The 17,990-nt window shown below is 38.7% G+C and overlaps 1 protein-coding gene across 1 annotated transcript in view; it reads right to left on the bottom strand.

The window, feature by feature from the left end:
* The window catches only part of DDC (dopa decarboxylase), a 512,652-nt gene that overhangs the window by 195,865 nt on the left and 298,797 nt on the right, over positions 1 to 17,990 (bottom strand). The gene's annotated exons all lie outside the window — the stretch shown is intronic.

The following is a 17,990-nucleotide window of genomic DNA, read 5'->3' as shown; positions in this document are numbered from 1 at the left end:
ATTAAACTCACAAAGATTTTTGTTTTCCCACAGGGACTTTCTTGCTAGGAAAAGGAAAAAAAAAAAGAAAGAAAATCAAATTTGCTGCAGTATATTATGTAACTTTTTTTTTTCCTCCCCTGATGAAAAAGTGTTGATTCTTTCCTTTTCTGCATCCTGGCTTCTCAGCTGCTGGCTTCCTCACTTCTATTACAAATTCTGTCACTTTAATTTGATCCTTTCTCTGTGCTACATGATGTTCTCACTTTAGCTTGTGAAGTTTGCTCCAATTGGACTTCATTCTTTTTAAATGAATTGACTGCTTTCATCTTTATCCAGATTGAAGTCGTGACTGTGTGTAGTTTACCAGCAACATGAGGAAAAAATCAGTTTGCTTGATAGAGATTTGAGGAGATCTTTTAGCCTGAACCATCTCTGCTCCCAGAACTGAGATTTCCTTAGGTAAGCTTATTAATGCGTAACATCATTTTATCTATTCATCTATATTTTTTCTTTTGTTGCTTTAATATAATCATCCCAAAGAGTATCTGTTGAGGTTATACATTATTATTGTGAGATATGGTTGGTTTAGTTAAAGATTCTGCAACATCCTGCACTATTTCTTCATTCCTTGCAGATACAAGGTGGTACTTTTTCAAACAGGATCAATGTTTTTAGCTGAAATCTTTCCATCAACACAGACACTTTCAATGCAGCTATAAACATTTGAAAACCTAGGGCTTATGTATAGCAGCCAGAACCACTTGTAAGAGGTGTTTCATGGCCCATTAACAAAGCTGTCATATATGGCTTGCCTTTAATTAATTATTGACAAGGAGTTAGTCCTAGTGCAGTATCCCCTGCAAATATGGAAAAATCCTTTTAATCTGCATAACAGATCAACATGCCAATGCACTGTTTACCCCTGTACTTCTGTCTGGATGAAGCTGACACACACAAAATGAAAAGGCTGTTCAGTTTCCAGTGCCAGCTGAATCTCTATTGTCATTACTAACACCATAATTAAGGAAGCCAGTTAATGTCAGCAGCAATTTTTGTGAATGGAGACTTATCCACTATGGGATTTTCATTTCCATGATAAGAATTACCAAACAGTAGTTTCTCAATAGAGATTTTATCCTGAGCTTAAATTTAACCTTTAAAAGTTAAGAGGTCTGCAAAAGTTTCCAAGTTCAATGTTAGACTTACACAATTCAATAAATAACTATTTTTCAGTTAAATGTTCCCATCCTGAGAAGAAATCCATTGCATGCTCCCCTCTCCCTTGCATACCCCGAAGACTGCACATCTCTGGAATACTTGACTGTAAATCTATTTTCTTTATCTGCAGTCCTTATAACTGTCAAAGATTCTTATGTGCCTTAGCTGGTCAGTACCATCATGCATAGGAGAGACGGGCAAAAATATGTTTTAAACTGTAGCCTTTGTATTTAGAGGCTTCTGCACTTTTAGGCCTGCCTTTTTCCATTAGCTTTTTAATAAGTACTTGTGACTAGTGATCTCTAAACTACTTTTTATTTCTCAAACAAGAGAAAAAAGACAATGTGCTGACTGTCAATTTGAGTGCAGTATTTAAGACTAATCAGTTTTTTTAAGAACACTTTTCACTCAGCAGACGTTCCACAGAATCAGCAAATTCTGATAAGTTTGAATGATTCACTTATACCATATGAACACTATTATGTGGCTCTCATTTCTTCTGATACTCAATTTTACAGCCAGAATTGTCTCTGAAGAGTACAAGTGAATCTCTACCTGGATGTACAACAATCTTTATATTGCAATAGTGTATAAATAGATTAGTCTACTTCTGACGTGGAGTTCTTCTGAATTTGGTTTTCTTCACCAGATTCAATCCCACATAAATATTTATCTTTCCAAATTGATACAGAATTTAATGAACTAAAAACATTAGCACTTTTTACTCTATAGAACATTTTAATACTTTTCATCAATACAAAGGACATTATTTTCTCACACCTAAATGCTTATAAACAGCAAGCATAAGAGCATTGCAAGACATAAGAATAAGGAAAATGTTCCACTATAAACAGCTGACTCCAAGAATAGACAATTTCAAGTTGGTTAGTTATTGGAATCTGGTCCTGGCAACTTGCTCAGAAAATGCTTCAGGCCAGTGGGGCTTGATAGAGGTACTATTTGCTGATGTGTTTCCAAGTACTGTTATTACTAGACCGTGCAGTTCTACAGTTGTCTTCCTCCACAGGGGGGATTAGTCTATTTAAAGGGATGTTCTCCAATGCCACAGTCAATGGATTCTATTTCTTTGTGCACTTATCATGTGGGTTTGAGTTGTACCAGATAAAATAATCTGACAGCACTGGATCTTCTTTAATGATCTAAGCACAGGTTGGAGTCCAGCCCAGCTCTGCAGATGTTTTCCTACTGGCAGGGTTTGCACTGATGGAAACATAACTTTGGTATCAGAGAAACTTCTGCCAGCACTCAGTTCTGAGCTTTCAGTTTGTGGAAAACTGTCTTAAGATGGAAAATTCCTTACTTTATTGTCAAACACTCGAGCAATGGGTAATCTTTATAACAGTGCCAAAACCCCATCACATTTGTGCCCTGGAGTTACCTTACCTTATCAAATGAAAAAAATAGAAATGAAATCTGAAATAAAACTAATGCAAAACATTAATAAGAATATAGAACCACTGTCACAAAAAAAAAAAAAAAAAGAACCAACACAATATATATATATATAGTGTTGTGGTTTTATATATATGTATATGTATATATAGTGGTTTTATATATATATATATATATATATATATATATATATATACACACCCAGCACCACCAAACAACAACAAAAACAACATCAAAATACTAGTCACTCCAAACAACAAAGAAGCAAATGAATAATTGCTATTTAAGATTTTATTGGAGAGTCGCAGAATTGTTTAGAAAACAACTTGAGTGTTTCTAGAAATTCTGCAGGGCATAACTGTAAGATTTATCTATTTGGTAGATACTACAGAACAAGGAAGCTGAACAAAACTCACAGGAAGGAAAATAAGTGGTAGCAAATTATTTTCCAATTACAGAATCCTGCCTGTTTTGTGAAAACAAACTTCATTCAGTGATACTGAATAGCACCTTTAAGGCGGAGGACTTTTCAGCAAGAGAGGATGAATATTACAGCTTCAGGATTATATTCATTACCACAGTAGCGAGAGGTTACGCAAGTGAAACTTCAATGTGTTTGTTCTTCTGAGTCCAAGTAATGGGATCATGCATTGTGTCCTTGCAAGAGGTATTCAAACATACATAACATTCCCTAATGGGTCTTTATCACCCTCAAACATATATGGGCTAGATAAGGAATTTCCCTATTCTGTACACGTAGAATAGAAAGGTAGGCTAGATTAAGAGGCTTGCCCAAGGGCATAGAGAAAGACTGAGTCTAACCACTGCTCTTGTCAACTGGAGCAGCATTTATCAGGTTGCTGATTAAGTGGAAGCTCCTACACCCTTTTATTGGTGATGCTGGTCTGACAAGAAGGATTCATCAGTCCTGGTAAGATGGCATACAAATGAACCATGTTAATTTAAGTACCATTAGAAACACAAGACAGAAGAGAAAAAAAAAATCAATGCTTTGTTTTATAGTAAAAAAAATCAATAAGGAAAGAAATGGTATTTTCTAGTATCTCAGAAAATGTGTTGGACAATGGGGTATAGTTAGAGCAAATTAAAACTATTTAATATAAGTTGGTCTTGTCCTTCTAGGGGAAAAAATGGTCTAGAGTTATCATTTTGCAATAAAAACCTGAGTAATATCAAGAAGTAAAAATCAGTGGGAAAGAAATAATATCAAGTAGAGGTTGCTTTTTTAATTAAACTGGTAGCTAGCTGCAGTGAATCTGTGAAAACTGCAGAAAATGTTCTAAGAAATAGAATTCAAAAATAAACATCTACAGGAAATGAAAAACTATGTGTAATCCCCAAAAAACATGAGGCAGGTTTACATAAACCTGACAGAGGATCTGGTCTTGTTTTTCTGTATCTCACAGTAGTCTATATCAGATGGAAAGGGAAAAAACATGAAAACAGGCCAAAGATGGAATCAACTTTTCATAGTACTGCCTCTTGGCAGTTTGCAGTCCGAAAGTTTCCTAAAGGTTGCATCTGGGCCATTGTGTTTAATTACCTTTGAAATCTCTGTCATAATTTTAACTGCTCTTTAAACTCAACATAATCTTTAGAAACAAAATTCACCATATAAAGAATGTATTAAAAATAGCAGGTTTGGTTTGCTTTAAACTTGCTTACTGATCACTGAGTACCTCTAATTCCTGTAGCACAACAAAAGCTGAAAAATTGTCCCCCTTCTCCTCCTTATATTGTTTCATAGTTGTCTGACAGATTTCTGTTTCTCCTTGCTCCTTGTGGTCTTTGATATTTATTTTCCATCAAGAACAAATCACTCAGTACCTCTAGATTACATCTTGTTCATCTTTTCAGCTTCAAAGCTACTTTTGGTCAGAACTCTACATAGTGTTCAAGATGTGAATTTACACAGTGTCATAATGATGGTCCTTCTATTTGTTTTTAACTGCTTCTGAATTGTTCCAAATATTTATTTTTTCTTTTCTTTTTTTTTTTTTCTTTTTGTCAGTCAGTCAGTTTGGGGCATTAGATTTTAAACTCATGGGATTTTTCCTTAGTGCTAAGATACCCAATGTTGAATCCATCAAGTATTTGACCTTTTTTTTAATGTTGATTGTCACATTATCTGAAACTTTGTCATTCTACTTTCCACCTGTTTTCCAGATCCTTTCATATTATTGTGAAAAAAAATATGCATATACATTTGACCATCAGAGATTCTACAGCTTCTATCAGCCATGGTGAAAGCTGGCTCTCCATTTCCTGCCTTTCAGCTAGTTATCTGTCCATGAGTAGATCTTTCTCCTGAAGCACAACCATTTAACTTGTAGCCACTTTTGATGACAGATTTTGTCTGAAATTTTGTGGATAACTGCAGTTTACTTCACTTTGCTAGCTGGGTTATTCTTCACCATATTTTCAGTGATTTTCATGTTTGCCATATGTTGTAAATTCATATTCTATGGCCTCCCCACATTTCCATGTCAGACGAATTAAAGCTGGTGATCTATAAGTACTTATTGCCTCCCCATATTTCCATGTCAGACAAATCGAAGTTGATGATCTATAAGTACTTATTGTTTCATGAGAAAAACTTCCCTCTTGTCCAACTTAGTTAAAGTCTTCTAGGAAATATTTCAAAAGCTTTCTCTCCTCCAGACTAATGGTTTCCATTTATTCCATTTATTATTGTTGGTTTCCAAAGAAGGCCAATAGATTTGTGAGGCATAATTGTCTTGCTTGAGTCTCCAATAATACGTTATTTTGTTCATATGCCTACTGTAGTTCAGCATTAAGCTAGAAATCTTGGATGAAACCTGAGAAATTGCTGCTGATCTTTATATCAATTGTGCTTTAAAATCTTCAGTTTGAGAAGCAAGCTTTGATGCAGTGCTATAAAGAAATATTCTGCCACAGTGAACAGATACGAAAATTCATTTAGCTTCTCTGTTATCGCCTGGTTTCCTCTCAGATCTTTTTATGTAGTTTGTTTCAAAGAGATGGTCAGATTTCTTATTGCTTAGCAAAACTGAATTATGTTGCTCTTCAGTGACAGGGATTGAAGAATATAACATGCTGGGTTATCCTCTTATGGTTGGTTCCAGGAACTATTTGTATTTATACATGTGTGCACTTCTGGGCTGCATATTGGATGCTGTGGAAAAGAAGACTTAGCACACAAAGAACAGCAGAGGAGTAAAAAGGTCTAGTAGGTCCATCCTGAGCTGGAAATGAAAGCAAAAAGCAGAATTGATTCTTTTCTCCCTCAATTCAAAGCCTCACAATAGAGTTCATGAGAACATCCCAGCTATTTCAACAGTGTCTGACCAGCTGTGATATCCTGCTTTCACTGGCATAGTCCTTTTGAAAGTAGAACAAGATGAACATGCAAGGACAAACTTGTGGTTATGATGTACTTTATCTGAAGACAGTAGTTTAGGAAACAGATTTTCTAACTTCTTGATTGCTGTATTGCTTTTAAATAGGTTTGTATACGGGTGAAGAGTCTGGCAGGTTTTTATTTTGTTTTGTTGTTATTTTTTACCTGGGATTTTAAGACTGATACAGGTCGCCTCTACTCCACATTCTGCTGGTTGGAGTTTTTTTATGAAAAGTTTCTGTTAAGGAGTATTCCTTGAATCAAGTGGACACAGCCATGGCACTGTAGCTGTTAAACAGGGGGCAACTGGGCAGCAGTAGAATAATTCTTATCCAGAGGTTGGGACAATCCAATTGGACACAGGGAATTTTGATTATATGCTTTACTGCCCTTACAGGTTGCTAGTGGACCATTCCCATTGGGTGATCTTCAATGCATGTATTTCCTTCTCCACTTTTAAGCAAATAATCCTTGAGAGAGATGTTGAAATGTATAAATCATAGATGTTGTGCTGGGCAATATAAGGATGCAGCACTGAGAAAGAATTGCTGCAGAAGTCTATCTCATGTTTTCTCCTTCCTAAACAGATCATTTCACGTTCTTAACTTTTGTGGTGTAATGATCTCAAGCAGAAGTGTAAACAGAGACAATCTAAAATCTCTGAAAGGAGATTGGGCTACTTCAGTAAATGGTTTGCCCATTTACTTTTACATACCAAAATCAAAGACTCAGTGTAACAGTGCTGAAATTCCAAGCCAACCCTCCCCATAAAACCTGCCCTTTCGCTCTCCACATTTTTTCTCCCTCCCCCACCTTTCTCCTAGACAGGTCATTTGATGCACAACCCAAGCAATACTTCGGAGAGTTGAGAAATATTTTTTTATTTACTTTTTTCATTCCAATGAGGTTCTATTTTGCAAGGAGGTCAGGTGAAGAAAGAGAAAATTATTGGCTTTGTGTGTGTGTGTCTAATTCTTGTATTTTGTAGAGTTGTGCATTTTTTTTTATTATTTTTGAAGTATGCAATTCTGGCACGACACATTCTGGGTCTGTTTGCAGGGTTCTTCTTAGATTACTCTAGCTAAAATAAATCCCCATTTCTTTATGCTAGTTCTTTTCTGAGTATAAAGAATCCATGTTGCTACCCCTCCCTGGCAAGGTGAACACAGCACTCCAGCTTTGTCTGTTACTACACTTTTTATCCCTGATGCAACAGCAGTGCCACTTATAAAATATTGCATATATTTGTACCGAGAGATTTGACCTCAGGCTTGTCATCAAGCTCCTACAGCCTTGATGTAATTGACTGGCTTTGACAGCCCTTTTCAGCAATTGTAACAATTAACCCTGGGGACTGAGGGCTCATCACTCCAGCACAACAGTAAATTTCTCTCCTTTAGAAAAGAATTTAATGGATCATCTAAAGATAGTTTCTTCCCGAATCACCTACTGAAGCCTCTCTTTAAGATGAAAAATTGTGGGATCTATTTGTCGTGCACTCAACAACCAAATAATAAAGCACTTTGAATAAGACAAGAGCCCTCAATTGTCCAGCTGCCAACTAGCAAGTAAAAGAGTTACGTTATCTATCCATGTGGCCTCTTCATCTTGCTGTACCTCTGGCAATCTTGAATCGCTGTGGTAGTTTTACACTGGTCCGTAGCTCAGCACACCATGACTCTCCCTCCCCCTCCTCAAAAGGACAGAGGGAGAAAATACAGTGAAAAAAAGCTCAAGGTTGAGATAAGGACAGTGAGACTACTTTCTAGTTACCATCACAAGTAAAACAGACTCAGCTTAGGGAATATTAATGCAATTTATTGTCATTTGATAAGAGTAGAGAGCAGTGAGAACAAGAAGAGAACCAAAATCATCTTCCCTCATCTACCTTCTTCAACAACCTCTCCTTGAGCAGCTGTGATCAGACCACAACACTTCATATCTGTTGCTCTCTCATCCTCACCCTCCATCATTTCCGAGCTCCACATGGCTCCCTTCCGCTGTCTGACAAGGGGCAGTGCTGGGCTCTGCTCACATGGCCGTCCTTGCAGCACCCCTCTACCAAACCTTTGCCAAATAAACCCAGTGAAGTTGTAAAGCATGAAGGCAAAATGTTATTTTTAATTTGAACCCAACTCCTGGAGAAATAATATCTGTCAGGTACACCTCAAAACAAAGTAGCTTTCTCTTGTGCAATCTGAGCATTGCAGCAGGAAAGAGTAGAGAAATTTAGCTGTGATACCCGCAGTGCAGATTCTGAAGAGCAACATTTAACACCAAACCTGACCAACCATATGAACTAAGGCAGCAAAGGAAGCAGTGAATGTATTCTCATTAAATCTTGCTTCTATCAAAAGCCTGAATCAACCTGTCAAAGAAATCCCCCTAGTACCAAAGCAACAGCCTAAACACAGACCCAGTGAACTACTACTTGAGTTCTGCCTCTGCTTCAGGGATTTTATTCCACCTACAATTCACCGTGGATTTGTTAAACAGCAGCAACTGTTTGTTTAAAACCTCAGGTGCACTTGATATTTTCTTTTTACAAAAGTACATATAAACTCAATTTTTTTTCTAAAGAAAAATTAATCCCAACTGAGAGAAGAAAAAATAAGCACAGGAGAAAGCATTTCTTTTTCTTCCTTTATCTCATTCAATTCTATTTAATTGAAAAAGTACAAAACTTCTGAGAGTCTATTCTTATACATATTCTTATTCCTTACTTACATGCTTTACTAGGAATGAAAAATTAAACTCCAGGCAAAAATCTTTGAGAAAGAGCATTGGGAGATTGTGCCATAATCAGCCATGTCACTTCCGTGAAAAGCACAAAAGTTTTTTTCACTAGACTTTTACCCAAAGATAGCCATAATATTAACAACATTGTACTCTGAGATAAATGCAACTTGAGGGTCTGAGCTATAGAGGCTCTGGTCACCGGCAGCTCTGATCAATTTCCATGCGAAGTAGATACCTCTGCAGATCAGAATTTACTGGAACAGAAATTCAGCCTGAGGACAAAATGAGACTTTTTAAAGAAATTAAATTTACAGAGAGAAATGTAACTGCTTAGGGTGGTTGCAGGTTGCATGTGAGGTTCTCTCTAAAGGCCCCAGCTAGTGTTTGATGGAGTGAAAGTAAGACATCTAACACTGTGGCTACAACTCATATAAATTGTTAGTCTCCTTAATTAAAAAAAAAAAAAGCAATTTGAATTGATTGATATCCAGCATATACAGGGGAAAATGAAACCCCAACAGGATATCAGCCATAAAAGAATGAATGCTATGGTAGCTTTAGCTCTAGGGAATAACTGGTTCCCAATTCTTTGAATCATTCTTATGTAGAAGTTAGCAATGTGAAATAAAACCAATTTCATTGTATGAAAGTTCTAGAATTCATCCCAATAATCCATGAAAATTGTGTATGTGCAAATAAAGGTCTGTTCCTGAATCTGTCATGAAAAAGGTATTTAAGTGCAGTCTTGTAATAAAGACAAAAAAAAAAGACACAAGGAAAAAGAACTCTAATTGCTTAAGTTTCAGAAATCAAACAGCTAGCAGAAAAAAAGCTCATTTCAAATGTCAGCACCTAGATGGCTTTCTAGGCTGATTGCTATTTTGCAGAAAATAGTGATGGGGGCAGAACTGTGGCTAGGAACCAAGGAAAAGGACTGGACAGTGTTTTTAGGGTATGGCAAGGCCTAATTATTCCAGAGTCCTGGATGTTCATGTTTCTGCTGTGACACTAACTGCTGTTGTTTTTCAGAGCAGTTTGGTGCCCAGTAGGCTGAGGTCCTTTGACAAACTGGCTCCCTGCTATCATAGTTACATACTTGGCTAGAGAGGACTGTGGAAAGGCTTCCTGAGTCTTACAGCCACCAGATGAATTGATCTGCCCATTCTTTTCCTCTTCTGTTGCTGTTCTTAGGCAGATTCTGAGGTACAGCTCTTTGTGAAATTGCCGCACTTGTTCAGCAATCTGAATCTGCTTGAGGAGTCAGGGATTTTGCTAAAACCTCATTTAATTTTACTAATGGGGAAAGGAAGATTATATTTTGAAAACTTTTGAAGGTATGAGTTTAATGACCTGGGAGGATAACCATGTTAGGACTGGTTGGCTCAGCCAAACCAATTCATGGCTGATCTAGTTTAATATTCTTAAAAGTCTTCAACAACCATTTTACCCCTGGAGCAAGACTCAAATTTTTACTTTTTTTTTTTTTTTAGCTAGAGCTTTGGGCAGTTCTTGGTTTACAATAGTCATTCTGAAAATGTTAAATAGACTCGCAGAAGTAGGGACTGAAGTCATAGAGCACAAGTCTAGTTCATGTGAAAACTTATTTTTATGGAATTTCTGGCTAGGGTTAGATTTGACAGAGCTATTGGAAGAACACATGGTTTAAATCCTATCTGTTTCTAAGTCCTGAATTGAGCTGTAGGGTAGCATGAGATGTGGTTTGATTAGTTCTTCCTGCTACAGGTGTTCTGATTCAAATATGGTGTTAGTTCCTTCTCCAGGAAAATGTGTTGTATCAAACAGAAACAAATTAATCACTGGTAGGACAGTGCTTAGGGTATTTTAATGGGAAGGTAGAACCATGGGGTTAAATATGCTCAGACAGGGGAGGGAGTGATCTTGTAGTTCTACATGGAATATTCAATCCCTGATCTACTGGTCACCAGCATTACAGGGAAGATTTTGTCAGCAGCTAAGGTGTCTCCTTTATTTATCTTGTAGGAACCTAATACAAAAAAGTCATTTATTTACTAAGCCCTATCTGAAACAGCTCTCAGGCATGGATAACCATATAAATTGCATTGTTCCCTGTTATCTTCTTCCAAAAAGGATATAGTAAACCAGCATGACCAACTTGCATTTATTATCAAAATTGCATAACGCATCTATTTCTTTCATGTTCAGCCTGGTACCATTAGCACCTTGCTTACTGTAGCTAATGACATCATACATGGCAATGTCAACTAAGCAAAGTGCAAAGTTTATGCATGAATGAACACTGGTTTTTGTACCAATAAAAGGAATCTACTATACCAGCTATTCAGCTATAGTCTCATTATCTTACTGGGGAACAAAGGCAATGTAGACTAGCAAATGAAATACTGAAAGAGGAGGGAAGCAGGAGCTTTCAGTTATATTCTCAGCTCAGTTGCTGACCCCTCACTGTAAAACTTCAGGGCACTCACTGCTGCTCTCCCTTCCGTTCTTTCCCAGTCACTAGAGGATGCTCAGTTCTAGGCATACTCATTAATTCATTACATTTTTGTGCAACGTGTTGTGACTACATGTTGGAGTCCCAGTTTACTTGGGGTCTATAGACCCTATAAGTAACCAAAATTAAAAATAGTTCTTCCATCTGTCTGTTTCACAAATCAAGTATTAACTCAAAGACTGCATACTCATGGTTGTTTTGTTTTGTTTTGGTTTGGTTTGGTTTTTTTGTTGTTTTGGTTTGGTTTGGTTTTTTTGCTCAGCTCTGACAGCTCATAGTCTAAATCATAATTTCTGGGCTATATAACTTTTTTCATTAAAGGCAGACAGAAAACTGTATCACCACCCTCTGTGATTGCAGAACTTCCTGAATGTAATCATCTCTAGTAATTAGATCTAAAGACAGAACACTTGGGAATGTGCAATTCATGAAACTTTCAATATGCCAGAAATTGTAATTTCTCCAGTTTTTTAAACCATGAAACATATATGAATTAATTTAAAGGCCTTTAATTTAAGAAATTAAAAACAAAATAATCCATTGACAACCCAGTATTTTATCAGAAGGACTGTTAAGGAATAATTCTGTAACAGTGTACAGAAGTGTAATGACAGGAAATCAGAGGGTTTGAACACCAGAATTAGCAGCCTTTTTTTATAGTTTGATGCCTTTAAATCAGTGAGCTCTGATGTTCATGAGTGTGTAAACTCTGATTGTGTCAACTGGAAAATAAGTATCAGCATAGGTGCTGTCTCATCCAGAGCTGCTGGTGTGCAGTAAGGGACAAGGTCACAGCACATCTTCAGGGACAGCCAGTACAATGCTGCTGTTCTCTACCAAGCCATCTATTTTTGTGAAGCTTCAAGGATTCAGTTTCTTTGCCAAGCCTGGTTGAACCTGGCCAACAGGTTCAAAAGTAGAGAGGGCAAGATGTGCCTGCATTTATACATACTATGTGTCATTGCAAAAACTTCATTTGCTACAAACGGCAAGGTAACAAAAAAAGAAAAAAAGAAAAAAAGAAAAAAAGAAAAAAAGAAAAAAGAAAAGAAAGGGAGGGCAAACAGTAGGAAAAGTTTGAAGATACATTTTTGGAATTATCTCTCTAAAGCTTCTATATGTAGGAGTATATGTTCAGTGGGTTTTGGAGATTTTTACCCAAGAGACACAGTAGCTCTCTGAGTCTGAAAACCATTATATTACAGGATCCACTGTCTGGAGGTTATAGTCTAACTTTATAAACTATGGAGAGAAATGCAGGCTTTTTCACACATGGCTACAAATCCCTTAATTTTTTAATATTTGAGTTTGCAATATTTATTTACTCAATAAACAAAAAAAAAAGGAAAAAAAGAATAAAATCTTCCATTGTAATACTAAGCATGTTTTATGACACAAGCTATGTAGTACACTGATTATTTTTAAGGACATGTGTTTGGAGACAATGTTATAATTGCAGCTATACATCAGGTAGCCTTACTGTACACAAATAATGTCAACATGAGTATTTGAATGAGAAAAATCTCTTTAAAATACCTAGTTCAGATACAAGCATACATATCCATCGTTCTAAAAAGTGAGCAAATAACTGTGATGTTGAGCCACCTGCTGGGTTAAACCACAACAATCTTAAGCTAACCTATTTGAAGAACAACAAATTCTTGATAGTACTATTTCTGCTCAAGAAGTTTGAAAGGAAAGTTAAAAATATTACTTAACATTGGTTAGACTTACAGTGCTAAATCAGTTTGTACAACAACAGCCTTTATTTTTCCTTATCATCTTAAAACTTGTGATAGTCAGTTCTTTTATTGAAGAAACTTACTGTAAAAACAAATGTATATAGAGCAACTTAAATAAAACAAGAAGGTAGTTATAAATAGTATAGGAAAACATTAACACCAATCTGTATTTTCAGCTGAAATCTATTTTCCATCTGAAAAGAGATAAACACAAGCTTTGGAAATACTTTGTTCAGTTTTCTAACACAATGACAGTGCAAAAACTAAAAACTTTAGTGCTGCATTCCTTGGGTTTGAAAAAGGGAAGACCAAGGCACTCTATGAAGTATATGTATATGAAAAAGATGGTGCATTTAAATATGTAGTGCTATTCTGTGCATGATCACATACAGGTAAACATGCTTTGTTACCTCTTTTCAAGCAAAAAGGCACAAATGTCTAATAAGATTGTGAACATGATTAAAATCCTATTTCCCTTGGGCTACTAAAATTGTGGTGAAAATAGGTGCATCAAAATCCATTTAAAATTGTCCTCATGTCCCATAATTATGAGCACAAAATATTGCACTTGGATTATTTATTCTCAGAATGAGCCCATCTACACAAGTACTGAACAGTGTTTCTCCTTCTCTCTCCAAAGGTTTCACTGCACAATTATTATTTAACAATGGCAACTAAGACGGTAGTTATCCATCTCTGAAGTTTACATTGTGAAAACTTCAAGTACAGTTCTGTAACAAGCACATAAAAATAGAAAATGATTTAAAGTGGTAGAACTTGTATACATTTTATACATACTTGTACACAGGACGCCCCATCCCTGGAGGTGCTCAAGGCCAGGTTGGACGGGGCACTGGGCAGCATGAGCTGGTGGGGGGCAGCCCACAGCAGGAGGTTGGGGCTGGGTGAGCTGTGAGGTCCCTTCCAACTGTTCTGTGACTGTGTGTCCAAGAAAAGGTAGCATATATTTCCCTTTCTCTTTAATGGGCATTAATGTCCACAAAGGGAACTTTTGCTGAGTTGGAATATATGCACTAGTTTCCTCAGAGATTAAGGGGGCAGATGATTTCTCACCATAGAAAGAGAGTTTTTCTCTTCCCGATATATTACTTGAGGTGAGCATTGCTTTAAACAAAACCAGTCTTCATTCCTGCATTTTGGAATGAGTCTCTTTATGAATACTTTTAATTAAGGATGCAGGTATTTTATTTCTATTTTACTTAAGGTGTGCTTAATTTACTAAAGACCAATCATAAGCTAAAGGCATATTTTTTTAGAACATTTCAGTAGCAGCAAAATTCATCTTTAAAAGATGTTTCATAAACTTATGACTTCTAAAGCTTACAGCTCCTTCTGGACTATGGAGATTTTTTTTCTAATTGAAGTAAAAATAATAAGAAAAAAATATGCATTTCCAAGCCTGCAAAAATGTGATTTACAAAAGTGTAAGGAAAGTGCTTGTATGGAAGAGCCTGAACTCTAAATGACAAAGGGATTTTTAACTTTTGTATTCTTGCATGTTAAGCAGAAGAAAAAATGTTGCAACAGATCACTATCAGTGATAAAGTGAATAATTTAAAAACCATTAATGAAGACAGACAATTGTAAGTACAGTTTGTGTAATATTTCTTCAATAACTACTTACCAGTCAGCTGGAGACATCAGAGCAGGGAAGAAAGGAAGAACTGGAGCACTGTGCGCTCAGTAGCCTTTGACAGCTGGAATGAAGAAAATAGAAGAAATAAAAATGAAAAGATGAAAGCTAACCTAGTTAAAAATAGTTATGGAAGCTTGCTTTTTCTTTCTTTTTTTTTTTCTTTTATAAAGCACTGTTTAAACTGCTTATTTATAATTCAGCCTCTCAAATATACATGAAATGTTGGAGTGATATGTACCTTGGCTTTGTCTCCTTTAGTTTCCAGTCTGACTGCTATTTGGGGGCCTTATTTCAAATGACTGGACTAATACTATTCCACAAATTGCTGCCTTTCTAAGGCTGTGATGTGAACCTGCCTGAACAACTACCACTTTAGCACCACAATAAAAAATACCTTTCATATAACAACGCTCTTCCTTTCAGGGGGAATAATAAAATAAAGTAAAATAAAGAGGAATGCTTGTCTGTTTCCCCAGGCAGCAGATCCAGTGGTACACAGAGCTGGAAGAGTTGCTCTTTGGGAATGTTTTCTGCCCCATAAAATCAGAAGTGGTACACACAGAGCATACACCTCCTGCTGCACAACTCACACTGAGCACATCTTGTACTCACAAATAACCACGTCACCAAAGCCAACCTCAACGTTGCATGGGGTTTTCTGAATACAGAAACTCCACAGGCTCACAGAGGTGCTTCTTCTTTTCTATCCCCGTCTTCTCACTGAAGACAGGAGACACTGAGGAAAATTCTCAGGAAGTTTGCAGATGGCACCAAGTTTGGAGGAAGTGTCAATCAACTTGAGGGTAGGTAAACCCTTCAGAGTGATCTAGATAGGCTGGATAACTGGGCTGAGGCCAGCTACAAGTTTCAACAAGACCAAGTGCCCGGTCCTGCACTTTGGTCACAACAGCCCCAGGAAATGCTACAGGCTTGGGGCAGAGTGGCTGGCAAGCTGCACGGTGGAAAAGGGTCTGGGAGTGCTGGTCAACAACCAGCTGAACATGAACCAGCAGTGTGCCCAGGTGGCCAAGAAGGCCAACAGCATCCTGGCTTGTATCAGAAATAATACAGTCAGCACGACCAGGGAGGTCATTCTCCCTCTACACTCAGGACTGGTAAGGCTGCACCTCACGTACTGTATACATCTCCAGCATGAATGTCACTCTCTCAAGCCAGGTCTAATGAAGTTGTCCATCACACTAGTTTAACTTGAATCATTCCCTGCCAACACCATTTCCCTTTCAGCTGCTGAAGCCTTTGTTTTAACTCCAACTGGTTCCTAGCTGAATTAAACTAAATTACCACTGGCTGTTCTAAAAGAAGTGCACACATCATGAGTCAAATTTAGCCTAGTGCAAAGTTCCCAGGTAGACAAGACCCAGCAAAGCAGAAAGTGTCTTGAAGGGAGATCTAGAATTCAGTTCTCATCCAGAGATGCAGTTGGTCCTTGCTAGTGGGAGAGCAGAATGGGGAAATCTGGACTTATGTTTTTTATAGAATATCTATTCTGTGAATAAACAGAAGGGCTTCAGTCTGCAGGGCTTTCTATGTTACACCAGAAGTTTCAAATTCACATCAGAGAAAGTGGATCTGAAATAAGATTCTCATGTTTCTCACTTCTAGTTCAGAATACACACTGAAGAAAACACCTAACATTTCCTCCATATCTGCTAGCATACCATTTGGATTACAGTATTCTACAGCTTTACTCTACGACATTAATGAAGTAGTCAGGAAGGGTTCTAGCGTCAGGTACCATCCATCACTCGATATACCTATGAATCTGAATGCACAGAAGCGTAAGTCCAATGAGAATTCCTTCAGTTAAAGAAATGAGGCTGTTTACCTCCAGCTTTGCCAAGAAGGCTCAGATCAGCAAGTTTGTTGCTACAGAAGCTCTGAGGCTTCATCTCCCCTTGTACATTGTGGTATCTTGACCCTCCAGCCCTACCTGATCTACATGATGCATACATAGATTCACTTCTTTATCTACAGGTAACTAGAGATTAACTTTTAATCATCAAGAAGTATGCCTTCAAGTCAAATAATGAGAAAGGCCTAGCTTAGCTCTACAAGATGTAGCCTGGAATCTGTGTGACATCTGCAGTTTCATTTTACTTGTGTAACCATTTGGCTGCTTTTCATCCAACATTTCCAACAAATCCAACATTTAATTTTAAAGTTTTAGAAAATGAAACCCTTATATGGCTCATCATGAGAGACGGTGTTAACAGATAATTCCCTAAGCCAAGCCAGGCTCAGGGATGTACTGTGAAAACCCAGCAGCCAAAAGAGCTGCACCTGCATCCTGCCCTGGAGGCGTGTAAGTGCCTGGGTTTTCAGAAGTATCAGGCACTCGGGAAGGTACTTAGCACTGAAACATTAATATTCAGCCAATCTCCATTGCCCTCGTGAGCACCCACACTGCAGTGCTACCATTTTATTGAGGACACTTCCGAAAACTTTACCTAGCCTAGAACTTTGAAGTGCTCTGGGCAATGCGACCCAACAGGCTGCTAAAGGTACACTGCAACGCTGGGGCTAGCACAACTGGGACTACACAGGGACATCTGCAAGGCAAAACGCACAGCATAATATATTGGGATAGCATCTAATGCAGGTTGGCAGTATACAAGTCTAAGTAACCTTCTTGGGCTCCCAACGCCTGCTCAGTTGTAGATGGAAAGCACCACACTTAAAGACCTCGCTCGGGCTTTTCTTCTGCGTTTCTGTCCCACCACTCTGAATACCTGCGCTTCCCTCCGCCATGTGAGGGAGCGGGGGCCGCGGCGGAGCCCGCCCCCGGGGGCGGCGGGGCCGGCGGTGCCGGCGGTGCGTCGGCCTCGGCGGGCGGGCATCCCGCAGCCCCGCCACGGCAGCCCCGAGCCGCCGGCGGGGCTGAGCCCGGCTCCGCGCAGGTAGGGCCGGGCCCCGCCGGAAAGTTCGGGGCTGCGGGAGGAGCGGGAGCGGTGCCCCGCGGTGGTGCCGCCGCCCCCGCCGGGCCGGGCCGCCGGTGAGGGCCGGGGAGGCGGGCGGTGGGGCGGCTTTTAAATGGCTTTGAGGAGCCGTACCTCGGAGGTGGGGCTGCGCCGGGAGCTGGAGCGTCTCGGCTCGCCGATGCCGGAGCAGTGTACGTATATGTGTGTGCGCGTTCGGGGTGCGATGCGCGGTGCGCTGTGGAGGGATTGAGGCGGGAGCGCTGTCGGTGCTGCGGGAACTCCTGCGGGCTCCGCTGTGCCTTTAAAACACGCGGAGGAAGGGATGCTGCGTGCCCGTTCGGGGAGTTCGGGACGGACGTAGTTGGGCTCGGGGCGCTTCGATGCGATGGTAGGTATTTAAAAACCA

Source organism: Cyrtonyx montezumae, unplaced genomic scaffold (assembly GCF_038088225.1).
Source record: "Cyrtonyx montezumae isolate F1298 unplaced genomic scaffold, pur_monq_1.0 scaffold_8, whole genome shotgun sequence".
Taxonomy (NCBI): domain Eukaryota; kingdom Metazoa; phylum Chordata; class Aves; order Galliformes; family Odontophoridae; genus Cyrtonyx; species Cyrtonyx montezumae.
This window is presented reverse-complemented; position numbering and strand designations above follow the sequence as displayed.